We start from the raw sequence: 25,472 nt of genomic DNA, 5'->3' as shown, positions 1-25,472 counted from the left end.
ATCTCTGATTTTAGCAATTTATTCGCTTTTGAAAATCATAAGATAAAAAATCAAACATTTGTAAATTACTGCTTGTTGCGTTTCTTTTGCGTGTCAGTATATATATAAAAGCGCTGGCCCTTATCGTTCAAAAGTAATGGCCATGGTTAAAGTTTGTAAGAAGTAGGTCAAACTCATAGGTCAAGGTCAAAGTTTTTGTTGTCCTATGAAGCGTCTTTTCACAAGGAATACATATGTGAAGTATGAAAGCCTTAGCCCCTACCTTTCAAAAGTTGGCCAATGTTAAAGATTTTCCGTAATTATTGTCAAATGTGTTTGTAAAGGAAAGGTCTTGTCACCAGGAATACATATATGATTTATAAAAGTTCTGGTTTCAACTGTTCAAAGGTTATGGCCAAGGGAAAAATTGGGATTTTTTTTTTTGTTGTAAAATTGGGTCGAACTCCAAGATCAATGTCAAAAGGTCAAATATGGTGTTTCCCAAAGAAAAGACTTGTAACGTTTGAGCTTTAGCAATGATGTTTTATACCACAATTTCCTTTACCCAAAAGATGAGCCAAATTTTTTTTGAGGTCAAAAGTTTTTTATGAGAGAGGGTGTATGTGTGAACCTCTCATTTCCGGTCGATATTGGAAAAATCTCGTGAGTTTTTACATGTTAATGTAACACCATTTACAACCCCACCGTCATTCTGTCTTTACTGTGATTTTGTTTCTAAGTGATATTTCGTAATGTTTCCACATTTTTTTTAGTTTTCTTTTTTTGGAAAATTTTGACATTGTAGAACGTGAATTAAACAAGTAAACGATAATAGTTGATTAATACATATTCTAGCATTTACATGTCATTCTTCGTGATATCACGTTTGCCGATAATTGTGGAAAATATTATCGATTAACGTGCGAATGGCCCTCGGTTGATCCTATAAAACCTACCCCTTTTTTTATCAATTATTAAATGATCATATTTAGCACCTGGTACATGTATGTAGACGGCTTGATGTATTTCGTGTACATTGTGTGATAAATATTTAAAGAAGCTTCATGTATGTATACATATTTCAACAGAATAAACAGTCAAATCTTTATATTTATGTTTTATTTCAATTCTAAACACGCGCGAAACCTGAAAAAAAAAACTATAAGCATTTTCACCTTGAACAATTTAAATGTTTTAAAAATGAAAAACTTTTACCTTGAAAAATTAACGTTTTGTGCGTTAAAAATTAGTTTGTCACTTTTTTCCTCGCAATGTTTGCGTACGTTATTTAACTTTGCAATGTCATTTAACGTCATTTGACGTCATAAACGGCTCTTACATCTATTAACCACGACAGTTTTGAAGGGCACTAAATTCACATTTAAGATGAACGAAATAAGCAATCATAAAGAAGGAAAATAAGAAAATGTAAATATAAGCATTGAATTCATATTTTGGATGTCTTCGGTCCTATAACACCTGGCCGTGCCGACAATTTATCATTCTGTGTTATAGGACCGAAGAAATCAGAAAATATGAATTCAATGCTTAAATATTTAAACTGGCATTTCTATGTCCCCGTACACAAAGTTTCAGGGGTACATAGTTTTTGTCGTGTCCGTACGTTTGCCTGTTTGTCGGCCTTTCTGTCTGTCTAGCTCTCTGTATGTCTGTCTCACTGTTTGTTTGTTTGTCCATAAAAACTTTAACCTTGCCCAGAACTTTTGATTTATAAGAGAAATGACATTCATATTTCGCATATGAATTTCCTGTGACAAACCTTTCTTTTGGTTCCACAGATTTTGACCTTTTGGCATTGACCTTGGAGTTTGAAACACTTTTACACAAAAAATTTAAAGTTTTACTTTGACCATTTCTTTTGAACATTAGATACCAGGGGGTCTTAACATAATTAAAGGTTACGTAAGTCTAAGACCGCGCTTAAGTAGGACTGAAGAAGTCTAAAATTTAAGACCGTAACTAGAATCATACTAAGATTTGGCAATCCTAGCAACACTTAAGCGGCCGGTGTAACGACGAAAAATGACCTCCGTAGAATACTGACGAGGAGGTCATTTTTCTACATAGAATAATGACCCCTGGATAATTTTCTACGACAAGTAGGGCCACTTTCCGACTGTAGAAAAACATTCCAGACCAGTAATTCTACTACTCCACACACGTTGAAAAATGACTTCCATAGAAATTTGACTCCTCACTTTTTTTACACCAAAACCTTATGTATGTGTCTCCTGATATTTTTTTATACTTTCAAATGCAAGTAGTTGAAATTTTTTAATGTACTTTAATCCTTTCCGACATATATGTACTATGTATATATATATATATATATATATATATATATATATATATATATATATATATATATATATATTACTTGCAGAATCCTAATAAATATTTATTCTTTAAGGAACATAAATTTATTATTATATTTTGCCAATGGGTGGTTTTTTTTATTCTTTAAAGGTTTTGCTCCGAAAGTGGCATGATATGTTTCTGATAAATATAAACTTTGAGAATTTCTACCAATCCAAAAACATAGCAAAGAAGCAGAAAAGCAACGTTATTCAACTATATAAATTCAATTACCTTAGCCCTTACCTTTAAACTTACATATACATCTTTGTGGAAGAAGGATATAGAGATAACGAACAATATTCAATATCAAAGTCTATAAAACAATACAAAATAGGAGCAAAGCAAACACGGACCTTCGAAACGTAAGATTCTGCACAAATTTTGCTTCATATGAATACAAAAACAGGTCTACTAATACCCAAGCGCAATTGGTACCCATTGAGATTCCAATAGGTTGTTGGAAGGCCTGGTCTAAAAAAAACATAGATATCGTCAACTTCAGAGTACTCGTATGTGCAATCAGAGTGTGTTTTAACAAAATAATTTTGCAAATGACCAATTACCAGGTAAGTAATTTTACGAGTTCCATTTTTTTTAAAAAGCAGCTGTCAATGAAATTAAAAAGTCCGGATTTTAATTTATCGTGGGGAATGATTGTGTATAAAGTTGAAAAGTCGTAAGTTTTTAAGCTGTTGATTTTCGTAAAATCTTGTGATTTCGTATGTTCAAAAGTTCCTTGGAATTTTTTAGTATCCACATCTGATTCACACCACTTCTTGTATATATTGTTGCATTGTACTCTTGAAGTTTTCCCTTCACTTCTGTCAATATCCTAGTGAGGAGTAACGAAAGAGGCTTTGTTGAACATTTACTGGAACCTGCAATGTATCTTTGGTTGTAAGGATTCTTATAAAGTTTTGGAATCCAATATACATATGTATATATATATATATATATATATATATATATATATATATATATATATATATATATATACATATGTATATAGGGTAGCTCAAATTCATTTTGGCAATTCATTCTGTGGAATATTAAAAATATTCAAAACTGAACATATGATTTTGAAGAATTTCTTCCTTAGAACGGAAAGTATGAGTATATAAGTAGGATTTCCACTTGTAGAATTAAATCCAAATCTTCTGAAATTAAACTGAATGAGCCTTACAAACGAACACAATGTTGTTATCATCTGCTTTGTCGGTAGGGACCAGTATGTGCTGATCATGTAATCTATGTAATTCTTTTTCACTTCTGGATTGTTGATCCCAGAAGTATAGTTGATTTTCATATTGCCCCTCAATCTTTTACTTTGCGACTTTAACATGGATTTAATATATTTAATCCATTCTGACAAAGTGCCAACGGCTTCTTTTTTTTAAATTTGACCCATCGTCTGGCGTAATTTTCAACAGAAACCATAATATTTATGAAATTCTGGCGTCAGTTTAAGGATCGAGGCTATGCATTCTGCTTTAAAATACATACATGTACTATTTTCTACCTTATATAAAGTACTATACTTTTAGGTCACCTGAGTAAACCCAGGTGATATATTGCTATCCGTTTTCGTCAGTCGTCGTCCATCGTGCGTTATCATATGAACAGTTTCAGCTTCTTCGTTGAAACAGCTGAACCAATTTTGTCATATAATATCTACGGGTGAAGGGGAACAAAAATTGTGAATTCCATGGTCATTACCCAATGGGCAACTTCCATGGACCCTGCCCCTTGGGCAAAACCACTAAATTTAGTGCAATCATTGAAAATATTCTTCTTTATTCCTGGACATCAAGCAGTCAAACTGTTGGTATGATTGTAAAGAGCACTGAGTCCTCTACCAAAGTTTTGAAATTCATGGCCCCAGGGTCAGGGGTTCTAGTGCTAGGGCGGGGCTAAATAGATTATGTAGTTAAAATGCATCATTTCCTTGAAATTTTTTTTTTCTGCTCCTGGGAATTAAATAAACTATTAAGGTGCATAGTTAAATTGTGAATTTCATGGTCTTGTCATCAGGGGTTCTAGTTTTAGGGTGGGGCTATATAGATTATGTAGTGAAAATGCATAAATTCTTTGAAATTCTTCTTCTCTGCTCATGGGCATTAAATAAACTAACCAAGTGCATAGTTATACTGAATTAGGCAGCCTCTTCCAAAATTGTGAATTTCAAAGTTTTAAAAATGTCAATAATTAATCAGTAGTTAATTAAAAAAAGATTGCATTGAAGTCTATGGGGAAAAGTGTTTTTTCAAAATAAAAATTCAAATAATTTGAATATCAATAAATCCTGCGGTGGAAAGATGCATTTAAACATTTAAAATAGAATGACAATTGAAAACAATTTTTTACCGGCTAAATTATCTTTAATTGATTTTTTTTTTATTAATTAAAAAAGGGGAGATAACTCTTACCAGAACTCAAGGTCATAAATTAGGACACATGCCGCTATACATACTAATAGTAATAAATGGGAAATATGTCTAAATAAACTGAGTACTGTAGATTGGCAAATAATCGCGATGGTTTTAATTTCATTATGTTCGCGATTTATAATTTCTCCGCGAAATTAAACCCATCGTGAATTTTATTTTTAGTTTTCAAAAACGTTTAAATGCTTAAAAGAAATCTTAAATAATTTGTTGAAGCGTGAAACTTTAACCTTCGCGATTGAAAGTTTTTGAGAAATCGTGAAATTTTAACACCGTGGAATTAAAACGATTTACAGTATTCAATGCCTACATATCAGTTATGTATTCAATTTCACTGAATTTGTTCCCATTAGGGATTGAATACCTTAAATTCATGAGAAGATTTCCAAAATTTTAAAATATGTAGCCCAGGGTCAATGGTTCCAGTGGATTTTGGTGCACAACTGGTTACAAAGTGGAAGTGCGTTTTCTCTTTGTTACTCTGATTTACCTCTGGGTAACAAGTAACTAAAGTAAGAATTCAAAGTGTATAGTTATGATATGCAATGGTGCCTCTTTCATAATTGTGAATTTCAAAGCCTCTAAATTAAAACATGAATCAAATTCAATTGTTGGAAACTTGTTACGGGATACTTAGATGACGCACAGGGCTCATTGGCCTCTTGTTCCTGTATATACAGAAAATAGCATACCTATGGCGAACGTTCTCATAATGATATTAAAAATTCCTCCAAAACCGGCAAAAAATTGCATCTGTTCATGAGTGAATAATAGTTCAGCCTTCAGAAATATCAATAAATTTAAAAAAAAAAAAACTTCCCTTTTAAACACTTTTTAGCCCATAGCTACATGACCAATGGTTGCTGTTACATCCCCTTTCTTCTGAGATTTAATAGACACTATCTTTGCAAATTAATGAACTCTTAGTCTATCATGCCATTACTTCGATATAAAGTCCTAGCACATACCGTCCAAAGTAAAAGTATGGAATTATTGTTTTAAAGGTGTGTCAAACTCCAAGGTCAATGACAAAAGGTCAAAATTGGTTGTGCACAAAAAAGGTCTTGTGACATAAATTCACCCGTGAAATATGAAAGCCATAGTCCCATCTAGTCTGAAGTTTTTGGCAAGGTTCAAGTTTTTGTGGACAAATATACAAACAGGCAGACGGACAGTTAAAAAACAATTAACCCCCGAAACTTTCTTAACGAGAGCATAAGTGTAACATATAAAGTAGCACCATTTTCATCATCCAACATTTATTGTTTTTATTTTCTATTGGTAATAAAACTCCAAAAATCATCATATGTATGTACATGTAGAACGGGGAAAACCATACTACACGTGCCATATTTTGGAAAGACGAGCACTTCTTTTTTTTAGTTAATTTTTTATGCTACAACCCCCATTTTGTTCATGTTTTTTTTGACAAAAGCAAACAACAAAAGACATTTTACAGGTCTTGTGCAAACCACTTTTTGTTTCCCTTTTATCATAATTCAGAGCCAATTTAATTTCTAACTTATTTTTTTACAAATTATATCATCCCTATTTTTTAACGAGAAGTTTAAAACTTCATTCATAGGCCCTGTGGGGATCCTGGTTAGTATAGGTCCTCAATACCCTCTTGGTTGTCGTAAAATGGGACGAAATGGGGCGGTCCTTTGGAGGAGACCGTATAAACCGAGGCCCCGTGTCACAGCAGGTGTGGCACAATAAAGATTCTTCCCTGCTCAAAGGCCATAAGTGCCGAGCAGAGGCCTAAATTTGCAGCCCTTCACCGGCAATGGTGACGTCTCCATATCAGTCAAATATTCTGGAGAGGGACGTTAAACAGTATACAATCAATCATTCGTAGGAAACCAAATATTTTTATAAGATCTAATTTTCTAAGCTAGCGCCCTTTTTAGCGACGGTCTTAAAAGAAAAGGGATCAAAAACGTTAAACGTCTGAAAAATAAAACTTTATTTTAATTTTTGAAAATCATTTATGCAGGGTAAAAATCAAAGATATTTAGAAATAATTATGGAATTTTTTTTTTTTTGGACAACAGCTAGAAAATAATCTTTTAGAGATTAAAATGAATGCAGAATATAGAATATTTTAATGTTGTTTTCCTTTAATGGGGATAAAACAGTTTGTATTATTTATGTAAGGTATTGTATAGCTTTTATTTCGTTATATAAGCTTAAAAGCTTCAAAAGTAGCATTTTGGCGCCCGCCAAATTCTCATTTCACATAAAAAGCATGTATACCAAGTGGTAGACCATCACTCAGATAGTTATTAACTACCTTTGTTACAGGTAAATCTCACCTGTCAGGTGAGATACTCCTATTTTAACAAAAAATTCCCATGGGAAAAATAAAATTCCTGAGTGATATTATCAAAATCCTGCAGGATTTCTTAATTTCCTGTATGATATTTAACGTCCCTCAATTTCCGGAATTGACCTTATAATCTCAGGACAATGTATGATACAAATGAGGTTTTCCCGAGTTTTCTTTCGCATCGGTAGGTGTACTCTTTGATGACAATTGTGATGATATGCTTTCATCTTCGTAAGTACTAGTACTGCTTTTTGGACTTTCACTGTAGCGTTGTTCTGGGAGATCGTCCTTCAGAAGGTCAGAAACATCGTGTTGTATAGTTCTGGCATTTGATTGTTCCTGTAAAAAATAAAGACACATACATTGTAACTTGAAGCAGCTGCTGTGTTTTTATTTTTATTTTAAGGTGAATAAGAAGTGCCTTAAATGATTATGATTGGAAACTAGTTTTCAATTTCTTTTGTGTTAATATTGTTTCAAGTAAATAAATTCCAATTTATCAAAGGTACACAGGGAAAAGATGCTCAAATTATTTTCTTTTACATGTGAAAATAAATGTGAAAATCACACGAAAATTATGTGAAAATTATATCAAAATCACATGAGGTTTTTGCATGAATTTCATGTGATCTGCACGAATTTCATATGAAAATTTATGCGAGCTACATTTGGTTGTGTATTTTATTTAAACCCATACAAATAAATCTAAATGGATTCAAAATTAGATTTCAATGCAGATGACAGAAAAAACGGGCAAACAATAATGAATTTAACAAATAGCTGAGAGCAAAATGAACCAAAAAACATGTATAACAAAGAGTATAGAACAATATATTCAACCTTATGTTCTTAAAAATCAAAGGCAGGGAACCAAAAATTAATTAAAAAGTAATACCCACACCACAAAATGCTATTTACTATTATAATAACAAGGTTAGTCAAAATCTCCATCTTAAATTTTCAGTTCAGCTAGTTCGCCTCGTTTTAGTCTACATAGTGTTTACAATTAACGGATATAAATGCTTCCTTCCAGTTTTTCTTTACAAACTATAACTCCATTTAAGGGCAATGCAACTCAAATCATATTTAATTCCCACTAATTATTAAAATACCGCATCAAACTCAGTCTACTGCTACAGATTCCGTAAAAATAAGAAAAGGGACTTTTTAATTCATAAAAAGAAATGTTAACAAGAGGTCCAGAGGCCACATCGCTCAATTGAGCAACTGGCTATGACAAAAAAAAGCAAAAATCAATTCGGTATTAAAAAGTTTAAATATAAAAGTGGGTTCAAGGGAGGAGGAGGAAGTGGGTATTTGAACAAACGTCAATCTATACTTCCTACGGATATTTCTAAATAAATATGATACATAATAACTTTGTTGTTTATTATATGAAAAAATTATTGATATAGCCATTATATTCCTTCGCATTTATATAATCTACTTTTATGGCTCCTCTGTTCTCCTGATTTGTCATGGTTTGAAAAAAAAACTTGGATTTACACTACCTGAGGATGCTTCCATATAAATGTGAACAATCACAACTTTAATTTGTGAGAAGATTTTTAAAAGATTTTTCCTATGTATTTCTATGTTTAACTTTGACCCCCATCATGGCGCCACCTAACCCCTTGGTTCATGATTTAAGCAAATTTGAATCTACACTACCTGAGAATGCTTCCACCTGAGTTTCATTTTTCCTTGTCCAGTGGTTCTTCAGAAGAAGATTTTCAAAGGTTGCCATATTTTTCTTTCCTTATTCATAATCATCTCCTCTTAAAAGAGAGTGTGGCGCTTCATTTAAGCAAACTTGAATTTCTTCAACCCAAGGATATTTTGTGGCAAGTTTAGTTGAAAATGGCCAAATGGTTCTTGAGAAGATGAAAATGTGAAAAGTTTACGACGACAAGAACGACGCTGACGCTAACGATGACAGACAACGGACAAATTTTGATCAGAAAAGCTCACTTGAGCCTTGCTTCTGCTCAGGTGAGCTAAAAACACCAAGCGCTTATGGTTTTAGTACTTCCTTTTGATGAATCAATGAAGAATTCAACATATTTAAACTTAACATAAAATTTCATTTTCGGAAATAAAAAAATTATGATAACTAATTTCTGGTGGTATTAAATGATACAAATTATTCTTTTGAAGATCTAAATATAGTTTTCGTCCCACTGGTCTTTTATTTCTAAAACATCACAATAACATTAGTTTGTGCGATTAGCTCTTAAAAAGTACTTTGTTTTTTTTTTTTGGTTTCCTAGCAGTATAAGCTAATGGAAATCAACCTTTAAAATGGTTTAACAATTAAAAATAAATTCCCCTTTATTTGTGAAGAACATAAGCCATTCAAGAAACCAACTCCAAATCTATTTTTTGACTCAGACTATAAAACTGACCATTAATTCTTTATTATTTACCATATATTTATTTATTATGATATAGGAAATAAACAAAGGGTTTGTTTATTATCTCAAATATACAATAAGCAATATACGATAGGCAATTTGAATAAACAAGCATGACTAACCGCTACATCGGAGATTTCATGATACACAGTTTCCCCCTCTTTCGAATGAATGGACATTTCCCGTTCCGTCTCAGACAATAAATTGGTGTGTTTACAAAATAACACAGCGCCAAACTTTCTACAATCAGAGAAGTTCGTAATAAAGACAGAACGATATCTTCTAATATATTCTACCATATACGAGGGCTGTTTGGAAATTATTGAGACGTATATATTTTGCTTTCTATTGAACATCTTTCAGTGAAAAATTGCATGTACATTTGACACACACTAAGAATTAATAAAAGCAAGAGATATTTTACAAATATTTTATATTTTCTCTACAATTGTATATAAATGCGTCAATAGTAGGGGTACCCGGAGCACCCACGAAATCTCAGCTTTGCATAAATCGGCATTGCATGATTCTTAGTCACCCCTTCCAGCAAATAAAACTTTTACACTGGGGTAGCAACAGCATTTATTTTAAAGAATAGTTTAAGAAAAGAACAAGTTTAATTTTTGTAATGTTATATGTAATAACAAGGAAGGAAGAGTATCAAACGTTTCCCGATCGTTTCACATGCGAAAACATCTACGGCTGACGTGACGTTAAATAACTTGCGATGTTGCTCCGGGTCGATAGACATATGCATGCTTATTACTTCACCGAAACTTATCTAATTATCATAAGATTTAGAAATTTTGCATAAGTGTCTTATTCGTTCTTTATAAAATGTTGATGAATTTTCATGAAATTATCTCTGTCCTTTATGGAGTAAATGTAATTGTCTCAATAATTTCCGAACAGCCCTCGTATATATATAAATATTGGATTCCGAAACTTGGATTGGATAAGAATCCTTACAAACAGAACACAAAGCGGTTTCCAGTAAATGTTCAACCACGCCCCGATCTTTACTCCTCAATAAAATATTTTGATAAAAATAAGTATAGGAGAAATTTCAAGAGTACTGTGCAACATTGTATTCAGAAAGTGTTGTTAATCAGATGTGGATACTTAATAATTCCAATGAACTTAAGTTGATCAAATTGGAATCACAAGACTTCACCAAAATCAACAACTTAAAAACTTACGACTTTTCAACGTTATACACAACCACTCCCCACGACAAATAAAACCCCAGGCGTTTTGATATATTCCCAGCTGTGTCTTCAATAAAAAGGGTACCCGTAAATTTACTTACCTCTTCATTGGTCATTTGCTTTTTGTTTCTCAAAAAACATTTTGAATGTACACTGAAGTGCTCTGAAGTTGACATTAAAAGATGCTTGAGTTTCTGATTTACAATATCTGTGTGGTCTTCTAACAATTTACATGTATTTGAATTCACACGGGTAGCAATTGTCCACCGTTACTATCAGACCTATTTTCGTATTCATATGAAGCAGAATCATATGTGTGCAAAATCGCATGTGTGTATTAAAAAAGAAAACAAACGCTGTGACCTTCAACTAGATATTTAGATATATCGACGACGTATTGGCAAATAATATTTGTAATTTCCATTCTTATGTCGATACGATATATCCCGGTAAGCTTGAGATAAGATACCACAGAGTCCGACACTTCTGTTTCATATAAGGATGTTTTACTTTACGTTACTGTTATTGTCATCTTCCCTTACTCATGCAGCAATATACCTTCGTCACCTTTATACAGAGTTCATAAATCTCAGTTGATCCGATACGCAAGAGCATGTTTTACGTGTGAACAATTTCTAAAAGTATGTAAATTATTGGCAAACAAGTTGATGAAAGAAGAATTTTGGCAGTCTCGTTTAAAGTCATCATTTTGTAGGTTTTACAGAACTGTATGTTTGTAAATCCTCCATGGCACTTGAGCCCACATCCAATGTTTTGGAGGTCCGAATTTGCTTAGCTCATATTTTGTATTGTAAATTGACTTTTGATTTTGAATAGCTGTTCCTAATCTCCATATGTGTCGATCTAGATTTCATGATTATGAATGAAGTTAGACAAGCTAGCCTAAACTCGCCCATGCAAACAGGAGAGAGAGAGAGAGAGAGAGAGAGAGAGAGAGAGAGAGAGAGAGAGAGAGAGAGAGAGAGAGAGAGAGATTGACTAATTTTTTTTTCAACCTAGATTTGATGTGATAATTAATAATTAATGTTTTGAAAAAGTTGCATAAATTATAGAATAATTTTACAAACCTATTACTTGTCCTATGTTTCATAAGAAGTATACACATGATATATGTTAATAAAACTCCGATCACCAGACCACCAATTCCACTTCCAATTACTAAAGGCATACAATGAGTGACTTCAGTATCCTTTGGTGTGTGTGCTATATACATATATATTAATTATTATATATAAATATTCATTAGTCTTATTTTTGAATTATTCGTACTGCCTGTTTTAAAACCTTTATTGATATTATCTTTGTTATATGTATTTATATTTATTTCCTCTCATGTGCACTGAAATTGTACTGAAGACTTAGGTACAAGCTATATGATACATATTCAATATTTAAAATGTTAACTGTTTTAAAATAAAGTTTCACAAGAAATGTTAATGTTTTCAAATAAAACATTTTGTTTGTATTTTCGCGAACATATTTATAAACTTGTAAATTCGAATTTCTATATACGGGTATGGTCATTGTAGTGAAGGTGACTGTGAATTTAAAAAAAAAACCACCTAAATTCCTTCAAGTATCTTTGTCGCTCTGTAAAAAATATATAGGCTGTACATTAAGGCGGTTTAAGCAATTTAACTGACAAAAAAAAATATAGAAATTACAGAATTAAAAGATAAGGACACTTATTAAAATCAATAGCGCAACTATAATATCACTTTAAATTACCAAGTTCTGGCTCCAACGAAATTAATTGATCAGTAGAGCATTTTTTCAAATAACAATGCCTCATGTCAAAATGGGATGCTGGCATGTCATAAGTAGGGAGTCCAATCTCCGAAAATGTCGGCTCAGGAAATTGATATAGCTCCAATGCTCCCCCTGTCTTCGAATACTCAAATATAAGTAATAACATACACCGATTTATAAAGAAATTGTCCATAAATTAAATTAATTTGGAATCTTTTGTTAGATAAAAATTGTAAGAGTTGTTTTACCATTGAAATTTTCTTTCCTTTCCATCTTTTCTGCAAGGCATTGTGAAGAAGCACATGCTAAAATTAAAAATGATTAAGAACGTGTTTATGCTAATGAAATCCTTATCTTTATTAATTTCTACCAATTGTTGATATTTTAGAAAAGTAGACAGCTTTTTCAGATTTTGTTTATTTCTTACTTTGGAAAAATATTCTTTTTGTCGATTGTTTGTTACTAACACAATCTAATGTAAGATGTTTAATTTCATCTTCACATCTTGTTGAATTGATTGAGAATTTCATTGAAGTCCTGCACTGCCTTCTTTTGTTGGTTCCATTAACGATATATTTTTGCATCGTTTCCAGTTTGATATCTCCAAATGAACACATAGAAGTCTTTTCCGTAAGGTTTTTTATGTAAAGAGAAATACCTGGATAAAGATTAAAAATGTTATTTAAAAGTGCATGCTATTTTCAAAATAATCTATGCCAGACTATCATTTAAATTTCGTACCTCCATATAACTGATTGACATAGTCATTGGTAATTTCAAAACAGGAATCTTCCACATGAGGTGGACTTGTTTTTTCTGTATGCATGAAGGAAAAACAACTGCAATTCAACAAATCAAAATACTTTAATGTGGTTCATCAAATCAAAAGGTGCGATATTTTATGTTATTATATAGTCTATTTATAGTCCCTATATAATCTATACAAACGCAAACAGTTCATAACACTATATATTCACCGGATTTGAGGCCGTATTCACCGGAGGGTCAATGCGCGTGCAACGGCATTGTGACGTCACACTCAGAATATCGAACAAAGTTGTAAACAATGGTTGCAACGGCCGCAGCGAGCTACGTATCTGTGCAGGAAAACAATTATTCAAACCTATTTCAGGATTATTTTTTAACATCTGGACGTTTACACATAACGATACTCGGAATGGAAAACACGGAGGTTACAAACAGTAATCTGGAGACTCTTTTAATTTTTTAACAATGGAAGATCGCAAACGAAAATGATGTCGTCATACAGCCTTCAATGTCTTATCTATTCAAATCCCGACTATATAATAAAACAATTATGGACTCTTTTGGTGTTGAATATGGTTTGTTATTCACCAGAAAAATATCCATATTGACCTCGGCTTTGCCTCGGTCAATATGAATATTTTTCTCGGTGAATAACATGAATATTTTTCTGGTGAATAACAAACCATATTCAACACCAAAAGAGTCCATAATTGTATATTATCATATACTTAGTAGTAAGTACACCAATTCTACACGGTGTGATACGGGTGACGTCACAATACCCCATATCACGGACCGGTCCGAAAAGCCATATCACGTATCGGACCGGCGGGCCGAAAATTCATATCAAACCGGAAGTAACGTTTGTATTAAGTTTAAAAATTAATTTACTTGTTTTTTTAAATAATATATGATTTTTTTTCCAACCTAAAATTAGCACTATTAAATTCTAAAGAAAAATGTCACTAACAAGCACAAACATTCTTCAACTATGTAAATCCATATCATATGTCACATAAGCCCTAGGGCCCCATATCAGCCCTCGGGCTGATATGGGGCCACTCGGGCTGATATGACATATGATATGGATTTTAGTATGTAATATTCTCTATATAGTTTTTAAATATTTTAACTGGTAAGCTGAATTGGTGTGATACATTTAAACCACCCTTGTTTGCATACATCTAAAAATAACTTTAAAAATTGAAAAGACCATAATTTCTATAACTTGTTTTCTAATAAAAGATTTAAGCATTGAGACCAAGACCTGACAGGAAGGAAGTGAAAGACCACACTATGTATTAAGATCAGACCTCCGATAAACAAAATTGCAGCCGCTCCAATAGAAGTTCTGAATAATGTCAAATTAATATGACTTTGAGAATGGACAAAAGAAAGATATAGAGATAACGAAGAGAATTCAATATCAAAGTCCACAAAACAATACAAAATAGGAGCAGAGAAAACGCGGTCCTCAAACACATCAGAGGTGGGATCAGGTGCCATGAATCTGCACATCTTGATGCAATTTTTCACAAGAGGCCCTAGGGCCACATCGCTCATCTGAGCAAATGGCTATGTAAAAGCAAAAATCAATTCAGTATTGAAAAGATTAAATATATCATAAAATGGGTTTGATGGAGGGGGAGGATTTGAACAAACTAAAATCTACACTTCCTAAACAAGCGTTTGATTTGATATATGGCTTTGATGTTTATTGTTATGATCCACTTTAATGATGCTTTTAGTTGATGATCAATCAGGGCTTTGTGAAGAATTTTAACAATTTGCCCATGTATTTCTATTTAAAAACTTTGATAACCCATTTTGGCCCAACTCTACCCCGGGGGTCATGATTTGAACATAAACTTGAATCTAGACTACCCTAGGATGCATCCATATAATCATGACCAATCACAATTTTGCTGTTTTCAAGAATATTTTTAAAGATTATTTCTATGCATTCCTACTTTGAGCACCCGTAATGGCTCCATCCTTGCTCCAGGTATCATGATTTGAACAAACTTAAATTTTCACTACCAGAGGATGCTTTAAACATAGAAATGCTTCCACTGGCCGACTAGTTCTAGTTCTTGAGAAGAAGGGGGGGGGCGGTGGTCATGCTTTGACCAAACTTGATTCTGCACTTCATGAGGATGCTTCCACATGAGTTTCATTTCCTGGCCCAATAGTTCTGGAGAAGATTTTTTCTATATATTCTATTGTAAAACTTTGATCAGCCATTGTGCCCCCTCCCCCTATGATCACGATTTGAACAAACTTGAGTCAACAGTACCTGAGGGTACTTCCACATGAGTTTCATCTTTCCTGGCGGAAGGGTTCTGGAGAAGAAGATTTTTTTAAGATTATTCCTATATATTCCTATGTATTTATTGAAACACAAAAGAAAGATAGACACTTCATTTTTGATATGCACACTCCACTAAATAAGTTCTTTGAAATGACAATGATCTTGTGACCTGGACAGTGACCTTTAAGCTGAAAATAGTTTTATCGAACTTTGTTGCCGCCGGGCGCATAGTGTTTCACGAACACATCTTGTTTCATGGTGCATTATGTTAAGAAAATACATGAATCTAGAGAATTTTGCCGTTTTGTGATAAATTTAGTAAGTGCCGACTCTGTATGGATGAATAAAATATTTCTCAGTTTCTTAGTCATCACCGAAATACCGTATAAGTAGAATTTTTTAGGGAGGATTTAAGTTTGGCATTATTAGCGAGGGTGCTGACATCGCTAAAACTGAATTTCGCTGAAAATTAATTGCATATTATTTGTAATAGCATCTTTAGTAAGCATTTTAAAATCGCCAAAATTACTGCTCGCTTAAAATAAAATACCCGATTTTAGGTAGCAATCGCTAAATTTGCGTCTCGCTAAAATTTCCACTAACACGATATGGCTGAAATATTGCCGACTCGGTGTAAAACAGCAAATATCAATCATTTTCAAAATCCTCATTTTCTCAAAAAAAAGATGTGTTTGCTAAACACTCTGCGCCCTTCGGCAACGAAGTTAAAAAAAACATATAGGTCAAGGTCACAAGGTCATTGACCGTGGTATTATTTGAAAGAATTGATTAATAGAGTATGCATACCAAATATGAAGTCTCTATCTCTCGTGGTTCAAAAGTTTTGCCTAAGGTTCAATAAAGGTATTTTTGGCATATAGGTCACAGTCAGGATCACAAGGTCATTGACTTTGGTGTCATTTAAAAGAACTTTGTAAGTTAAGTATGCATACCAGACATGAAGTTTCTATCTTCCATGGTTCAAAACTTATGGAGAGGGTTAAAGTTTGCAGGAAAAAAGCTTTAGGTCACGGTATAGGTCACAAGGGCATTGAACTTCGTGGCATTTCAAAGAACCTCATTAGTTTGCATACCAAACATGAAGTTGTTATCTTTCATGGTTCAAAAGTTATGACGAAGGTTAAGGTTTGCAGACAAACAGACATACATAGAGACAGACAGACAGACATACAGACATGACAAAAAAAAAACGCCCTGGATCTATCAATCCAGGTGAAAGATCTGATTAAGTGAAGTATGCATACCAAATATGAAGTTTCTATCTTTCATGTTTCAAAAGTTATGTCGAAGGTTAAAGTTTGCAGGAAAAAACTATTTTTAGCATACAGGTCACGGTCAAGGTCACAAGGGCATTGAACATGGTCGCATATGAAAGAACCTCATTAGTGGAGTATGTATACCAAATATTAATTCTCTATCTTTCATGGTTTAAAAGTTATGGTGAAGGTTAAGGTTTGCAGACAAACAGACAAACAGCTAGACAGACTGACAGAACTAAAACAATATACGCCCCAGATCTATCAATCCGGGCGCATAAAAAGAGAAAAATAAGTACATATCAAAACAGGGTAAAAAATTGATAACGGTGCATATTGTAAAACATGTATAAATATCCAAAATTATATATTGGTATAAACAAGAACACTTTTTTTGCAAAATGTACTTGAACTTAAAATTCAGAAGACTAAAATATGGAATACAGCATGTTGTTTTGTTTACATATACTTTACCGGGTCATATATTTTACCTTGATTCATTCCGAGAGTCTGCTTCAGATAGATAGAAATAAACAATCGCTATCAGGACACCTTTGAAGTATGAGTAAAAAAGAGAAAAAAAATTACATAAGATATTCTTAGTGGTATTCAAATTTCACAGAAATTATATGGAATTTTCAAAAGTTACTTTAAAGGCTTTCACTTATCACCTTGTAAGAAAAATTCACGAAACATCTAACATCGTATCATTTTGATTATAGCACATCTGCTATAGGACTTTTTTGGTTGAAGGATTTTGTGAAAAAAATCTTCAAATCCAATTTTAATTCATATTTTGGAACTTTAGACCCGCATACCTTGACTCAGTTATTCAATTAACCCATTTATTCAATGGTAAATATTATGTTTAAATTTATGTAATATTGAATTTTAAGTAATTCATTGATTTCATCTTATAAAAAAATTTAGATGAACTTAACATGATTTGAAAAGAGTTGCAATTTAAGTGCAAATAAATTCAATTAATTGTTATGTAGCTCAGTTGAGTGCACACTGTTCCCTGAAAATTGTGATTATGCTCTCTCTGAGTGCTTATTAAAATAGATCTCATTTAATTGTTTTTACCAATGCAATAGAAATTGTCTCCTGAATTTGTTTCATTGCGTCATACTAAAGAAATTCCTTTGACATGCAATGAATTGAGATAAGTTTGAAAGGTTATTAAAATAATAAATTCAAGTGATGAAATTTCATGAAAAAAACGAAAAAAATTTCATGAATAAAAGAAATTTTAAAAAAAATGTTACATAGCACAACACTCATAAAATTTAAGATATATACAAAATGTTGATATTTACAACAATATTCAAATTATATTCCAAAAGAGCAATATAGCTTAAACATATTATGTTAGAATCAAATTTTAAACATTACTACTCACAATGCATAGAATATAGGATCGACATTGGTTTTGATTCTGCAATCTCAAAGTTACAGACGTTGTCTGTTTTAACCTTGTTATCAAATACTATCACAATAAACGAATTTAGCACCTTTTTATTCTATATTTGCTGTTAATTATTTCCTGGAAGTAAAAAAAGGCATTTTTCATGAAACACGAATTAGGATTCTTCCCTGTTTTTGAACATGCATCATAGTTCCAGGTGCCAATAAAATTTTTTTTTTAGTGAAGATGTTAATGTTTCACTAAACTCAAATAAGTACCTTAGCTGCTGTTTACAAAATATTTACTCATAATTTTTCTCTTAATCAATGAATACGGTTTGGTAATACAAAAGCATTAGCAAAAATTTGCTGATCATCATAACCTTGAATTAATATCATTAAGTAGGATCACGATTAATTATGAAGAATATGCTTTTCCTCTTTTCCTCCTAACTTTATCCAAACTAAGATATCATACCTTTTCGGTAATATGTTTGTTTCTTTTCTTAAATTAATTACAAAAGAGTTTTACAGTTACTGTTAAACGTTCGTCATAATTTATACACTAGGGACCATTACTCTTTTTGTGGAAATTCTTTAAGCATTCCATTAACTCAGACCTTTCCAATTATCATTTTAATTTTTGTTTTAAAGTCTACGTAGATCTATACTTTTGTTTCGAAATCATCATATAAGTAATCGGATTTTTGCAAATGATATTTTTCCAAGAATACTTATCAAAAGATGTAGAACTTAAATGAATATACCTTTCAGCTCATGATGCACCTGAGGAAAAGGCTCAAATATGCTTTTAGATTAAAATAAGCCTGTTGTTGACGTTGTTTCTTGCGTCATTTACGTTAATATTTCACATTTGAAAAGTGATCTCTGTAGAATAGTGACGAGAGGTTATTTTCAACTTAATTACATTTGCTACCATTCCCGTATATTTGTTTTCAATATTTAACATTTATTGACTGAGTTTGAGGGCAACATGCGTTATGTCGGACCCAAGAGCCAAATTATCTGTCTGAGGCCGTACGGTAGACAGTTTGGTTTAAGGGGCCACTGCTCTATCATTTTGCCCGAACACTCACTCAATATATGTTTTGTTATACCTTTCGTTTTATTTCATTTTTTTTTAAATACATTTATTTTGTACCGTGTTCCGTGAAGTAATATCAGCTCCGTCACTGTTGAACACGATCGAATGAAAATGAGATTAAGCCCCGTCCATTATGTGACGTAATCGGTCCAACATCTCACCCACCGACCGGTCCAACATCTCACTCAGCGGCCTAACATCGATTTTTTATATGCCTGCTCAGCACAACATTTGAAATGTTAGCCTTTCTTTTGTTTAGAATTATATAGGGACAGCTTTTTAAAGGTATAACAATAAAAATTATTATTTCAATCAGTTTTGTAGTTGAATTTAAGAACTACAAAACATAAATAACTTTTAAGGGGCGTCTACAATTAATGTTTATAAAACAGTAGTTAATTTTCCATAGATTGTTTTTACCAATTTGAAACTAAATTAATCAATGCACATGAATATATGTAAATATTAACAGTGTAATAACTGATAATGCTCATAAACAAAAAAAATTAATCCCGAAAATGGTATCCTCATGTCACTTATGGAATAATGATATAATAAATATATGAATGCAACTTCATCTAATTTCAAAACAAATCAATTTTCTTTTAGTAAACCGATTATATAACTACCTATTTTTAACAAGCACAATTTTATATAAATCAAAACTATTCTCTGCACTTGTGCTTTCAAGTTACATTTGATTATTCCCTCTTAATTTTTAACAAAAGTTTTCATAGATTACCGAAAGTTTCAATATAAAGTTATGTTGTCTTTACACAAATTCATATAATTATTCATACCATTTTTCATCGACTAATTTTGGTATTCACTAAAAACAAACAATTTTGATGCATTATTATTTTGCTGGGGTTTTTTCTCATAAGAAGATATGAAACTGAAAACGCTTAATTGATCAATATCTTCTTGAACAAGTAATAATTACCCTCCACTTTGTTTTTTTATTTAGTCTTCAAAATTAAAAAAAAAATTAAAATCATGATTTGCTCTTATAACAGACCTGATAAGAAAATTTTTTGAAAATGTTGTCGTTTAACTGTTTACGGAAAAAATTGTTTATAAACACTTTACCATTATTGACTTGATTCAAGCTAAAATTGAATATAGTACGCCTTAGAGTCTGACAGATGTGTTTCATATTTAAATATCATACAGACTAAGAATTAAAAAGGCAAACTTGCATAAAAATTGTATTAAATAAAATTATTATAGCAGTTTTGAGTCAGCTTTCCTTATTAAGCACAACTGTCAAAGCCTGGGGTCAGGAACTGTGACAATGTTTGAAAACTGATTTCCGTTGAAACCAATGACTGAAATTGGAAATTAAGACAAAAATATTTAGAAACATGTCAGATGACTGACTATACATTTCATAAACATTTGGTGGTTTTCTAAATAAATCGGATTCATGTACTTTGAAGTTTATTTATGCATACGTTCTATAAATAATTTAAAACATGAATAGTTTGGTGTTACAAATTAGTACTATTGATAAATTTTAACTAGGAACACAAATTAACCGTATAACGAATGATTTAAATAACAGGAAACAAAAGCGATGAAAAATCAGATGTACAGACATACGGTCTTCTGAATATCCTCCTGTTTTGATATAAATTGTTTACACAAACTTGAGTTGTCTTTTTATCCAAAAAATAAATCCATTTATAAATGTTGAATAATACATTTCACAAAAAGGATGAAATTAAAAGAAGAAAATGCTCAGAAATGGGGGTGGGGGTGAGGGGATAAACCCCCTTTTCCCGGGCATTAGATCATCGTCCACGTGGCGCAGTGTGTAGAGCGTCTGCTATACAGTCGTAAAATAACGTGTTGATACTTACATCGCAGGTTCGAATCCAGCTGTGGGATGTGGAGACCTGTCTCTCGGATGAGACTTTATAAACTGACATCCCGTGTCCCAGTAGGTGCTGGCATCAAAAAGAACCCTCACTGTTCAATAGCCTTAAGTGCCGAACAAAGGACAAATTTTGTAGCTATCCACCGGCAATTGTTGGCGCCTCCATGTCTTAAATAGTAACATAAAACAAACCTAGCTAGGTCTTAGCTAAGTCAAACCTATGATAAAAATATTTTCTATGAGTCATGGTTTTTGAATATATATATATATATATATATATATATATATATATATATATATATATATATATATATATATATATATATATATATATATATATATAAAAATGACCAACGACACCCAATAAAAATTGTCAAATTTTCGGGATGCCCTGTCCCTTCCTCAGGACAAAGAAAAAAGTTAAAAAGTCAAATATATATAAACTACTAAACACTAGATATTTACATATATATATATATAGTTGTTTTTGTTTCTCTTTTTTCTTTGTTCTTATTTATATATAAAATTTGACAATTTTTATTGTTCGTATTTTTAGTGCTTTATATAAATTTCCATATATTGTATCTATAGATCCGACATTTAGGATATACAGTATATATATATATATATATATATATATATATATATATATATATATATATATATATATATATATATATATATATATATGCGGGAGTTGTCCCAAAAGGTCGTAGACAATGTTAATAACTTTGTTAACATGCAATCAATACAAACCAAATTTTGCATAGACATAATATATTAAATGTTCTTAAAACTGTGAAATCTTAAATATATATCTTTCATACTAATAATATTCGGACGATTTATATGAAGGCCGATAAGGTCTGTTGGCGCAAGAACGAAATCTGGAATAATTTACGCATGTCACCTTTACATTTTGTTTCATTTCTTTGGACGTCTCCATATGAGTGAAAAATTCTCGAGAGGGACGTTAAACAATATACAATCAAGCAATCAATCATTTCTTTGGTACTATGGAAAACATTGAACTCAAATTTAAATCAGTGAAACCAGAATCAAAATCTTGATAACGTAAAATTTTCATATAAATAGCATCATCAACAGACAATTGGTGTCAGGATTTTCAAAATATTACTGGAATCGAGTTTGATCAAAATGACAATGTTAATTGCGTAACCGGCGCACGGAGATGTAATAAATTGTTATTGATATGGTTTATATACATCAGAGACGGTAAAAAAAAGTACATAAGTGACATTACACACTAGATTTTAATATAAAGAAGTTGTGTTTAAACGGTATGGATTTCAATGATACTTTTCCTTTATTATGGTGGCATGTTTATGCCATCCACATAATTTTTTGTCAACATAACTTATCATGTCAAGTCAAGATAACAATCTCGTCAAGTGATGATAACTTTTTGGTTTGTCAACAAAGACCGACTTTATATCTTGTCAAGTCAAGATAAGCTATCATTTTTTGTTGCAATAGCTCTCTTGACATGACGAGATAACTTTCAATCGCGATACAAGAAAAATTATCTAAAGTAAAACATTTGGCGAGAAAGCTATCGAAAATACGTTACTTTCACATCCTCTTCACTGGAGAATTATCAAACAGGTTCAATGTTTGATGACAAACCAGAAAGTTTCATGACTTGATGTGATAGTTATCTTGACTTGACGTGATATCTTATGTTGACAAAAAAAATTATCTGAATTGCATAAATATGCAAAGACCAAAAAAGTTCGAGTATGTAAGAAGTCAAGTACTATTTGTGTAATGCAGGTAGTGTGGTACATTCTGGGCCACGAACGACGTCAAAAAATGTGTTTTCTCTGGCGCGTACAATATAAGGTGATCTTTCGGCTAAATTTCCACTGAAACTTGAATCTGCTAAAAATAAAGAAGAAAAAACCGGACAAAACTCAATTAGAATAAGTCCCATTGTCAAGAGTAGTTTTTTTTCTCTGAAAAAATATTGGATATTAACAGTCGCGTGTGAAGCAGAAAAAGAGATCATGACGTTATACTCGTAAGATACTTACGCTTGCTTTCTTGCGCCGATGTACACATGCATACTTTCTTTATTTTTTTTTTTCATAATTTTCTTAATAGATGTGATATCAACATGAAACTTGAAAATCAAGATCATAAAATGTTGCTTTTTATTAGGACAAGAAAATTAATTTAAATGAGCAAAGAGAAACTTAACTGTTTTCCCTGTCTTCAACTTTTTGGGACAGGCCTCGTATTGATGAACGTGATTCAGTTAGTGTTTTGATTAATTAAATATTAAAGTTGACGTCCTTACCTACCGGTATAAGTTTTGTTAGATTAGATTTCGTATTAAAATCATAATTATGTTTTAAATTATCGGAATGTTTGAAAACAAATACCGCATAATCAGAAAGTCAGAGAGTGGCGATTTATAGTTCAGTTGTAAATATTCAAGACATTTGTTGATCACCTGAGATGCTTCCAGATTACCTTTTGTAACTCTTTTGTTTTGACATTTAATGTTCATTTACACTGTTATTATCGCAGACAAGAAAGGATAATCGACCGCATATCCACTTGAAATTGAAAATCTAAAAAGTTAAATACATTTGAATCCCCGCAATGTATCAGACCATGCATATCAGAAGCAAAAGTTGCAGAAAAGTTATGATACATTCATTTGCAAGTTAAGTATGGCGTTTACACAGGTTTCAGAAAACAGAATGGAAATTCCATAAAGTATAATATGTTAAATCAAAATTTGTTCTAATTGGATAAAATAACCAAGTTTTAACTCAATATCAATTTTAAAAAATAATATTTTATTATTCGGAGAAAATAAACAGGAACAAAAATCAATATATGGTAATGCAGAGGAAATTCAGATAACATTTTTCATTTTTGTCAAAATTTATTATTTCTTGCAATATTAATTACAATTCCAAGTTTACATGTATCTTTAAACACCATATTGCAAATATTATATCTGTAAAAGCTTATAAATTATTTCAATAATTGAATGCTAAGAAATGAAGATATTCAAAAATATATGAACGAAAACCATTTCAGGCAACATATCTCAATCATTTGATCATTGATCCCATATAATATTATTACCATGAAAATAAGGGCAACAAAACTAACCTTGGGCTATAAATAATTAAGAGTTCTTATCATTCAGAATTTTTAATGTTCGATTAAAAGTATGGAAAAAATATAAATATAACAGAGGAAATTCGGACTGTTATAATTATTGAGTTTATGGCCCAAAACTCTAATCGTTTCTTTATATGAAGCAACTCTGTTCCATTGCTATAATATTTCATTATTGTAAGAGTTGTGTTGCTTATAATATTTTGTGAGTAAAGAAAAAAATTGGTCATAGTGTTAAAAATTGAGATATTTTCCGAGAAAAGGGGCCACTACATGAAAAGTAGGTCATTGACCTGGGTATTTGAAATTGGAATATAACACAAGAATCATAGTTGTACAATGTGAAATAGGTAGCTTTCCGTTCTAATCAGTGGAATTTTTAGTCATCTGAGTAAAGGTATACCTAAATCAAGGATATAAAAAGATCGGTATATTAGAACTGTAGTGAGCTCTGTCTAAATCCACAGTTGTCGCGTTCTACATTTACTCTACCGGTACTTTACAGATACCTTTTATAATAGTACTGTTACTATCATCATCCTCTTTCTTTTCCTTTTTTAAACAAATTATTTTAACTAATATTTTCAAAGTGAACATACAGATCCATGGTTTATTGCTGTGTTAAATTTATTTCTATAACCGAGTAGGGCAACTACCTGTTATACGTAACAGGGTACGAGTTTACTGTTATTCCAATTAGATCCGCCACAAAACCTCCAAAAGCACTCCATAACAAGCATGTATTGCTCCTAAAGTGACCTTAGCGAGTCACTACATTCTATACTTGTATACCATTAGCATTGAAATTATTATAGATAATCAAACATATACACAATGAGAGGATAATGACTAATGTTTTTGCTTGTCTGATATATCCACCACTCGGAGATTCCGATGCATCTCTGCCACCCAACAAATAAACTTTAAGAGGAGATAAAAGCTTATGGCTGATTGTAATTTATTCATTATAATTGCATTAACCAGATCTGAGATATGCACTCGGTTAGCACGGTAAAACCCCTCCTTCGAAAAGTCTATTTTTG

At 31.8% G+C, this 25,472-nt stretch overlaps 1 protein-coding gene across 2 annotated transcripts in view; it reads left to right on the top strand.

Annotated features, from left to right (window-relative positions):
- LOC134248500 (uncharacterized) overlaps positions 1–25,472 on the top strand; it is a 56,601-nt gene that overhangs the window by 11,604 nt on the left and 19,525 nt on the right. The window lies entirely within an intron of this gene.

This window comes from Saccostrea cucullata, unplaced genomic scaffold (assembly GCF_032062105.1).
Source record: "Saccostrea cucullata isolate Sc308-1 unplaced genomic scaffold, CSIRO_AGI_Scuc_v1 ctg2323, whole genome shotgun sequence".
In the NCBI taxonomy this organism is placed as follows: domain Eukaryota; kingdom Metazoa; phylum Mollusca; class Bivalvia; order Ostreida; family Ostreidae; genus Saccostrea; species Saccostrea cuccullata.
Note: the sequence above shows the minus strand (reverse complement) of the source record. Positions and strands in the feature narration are given on the sequence as shown.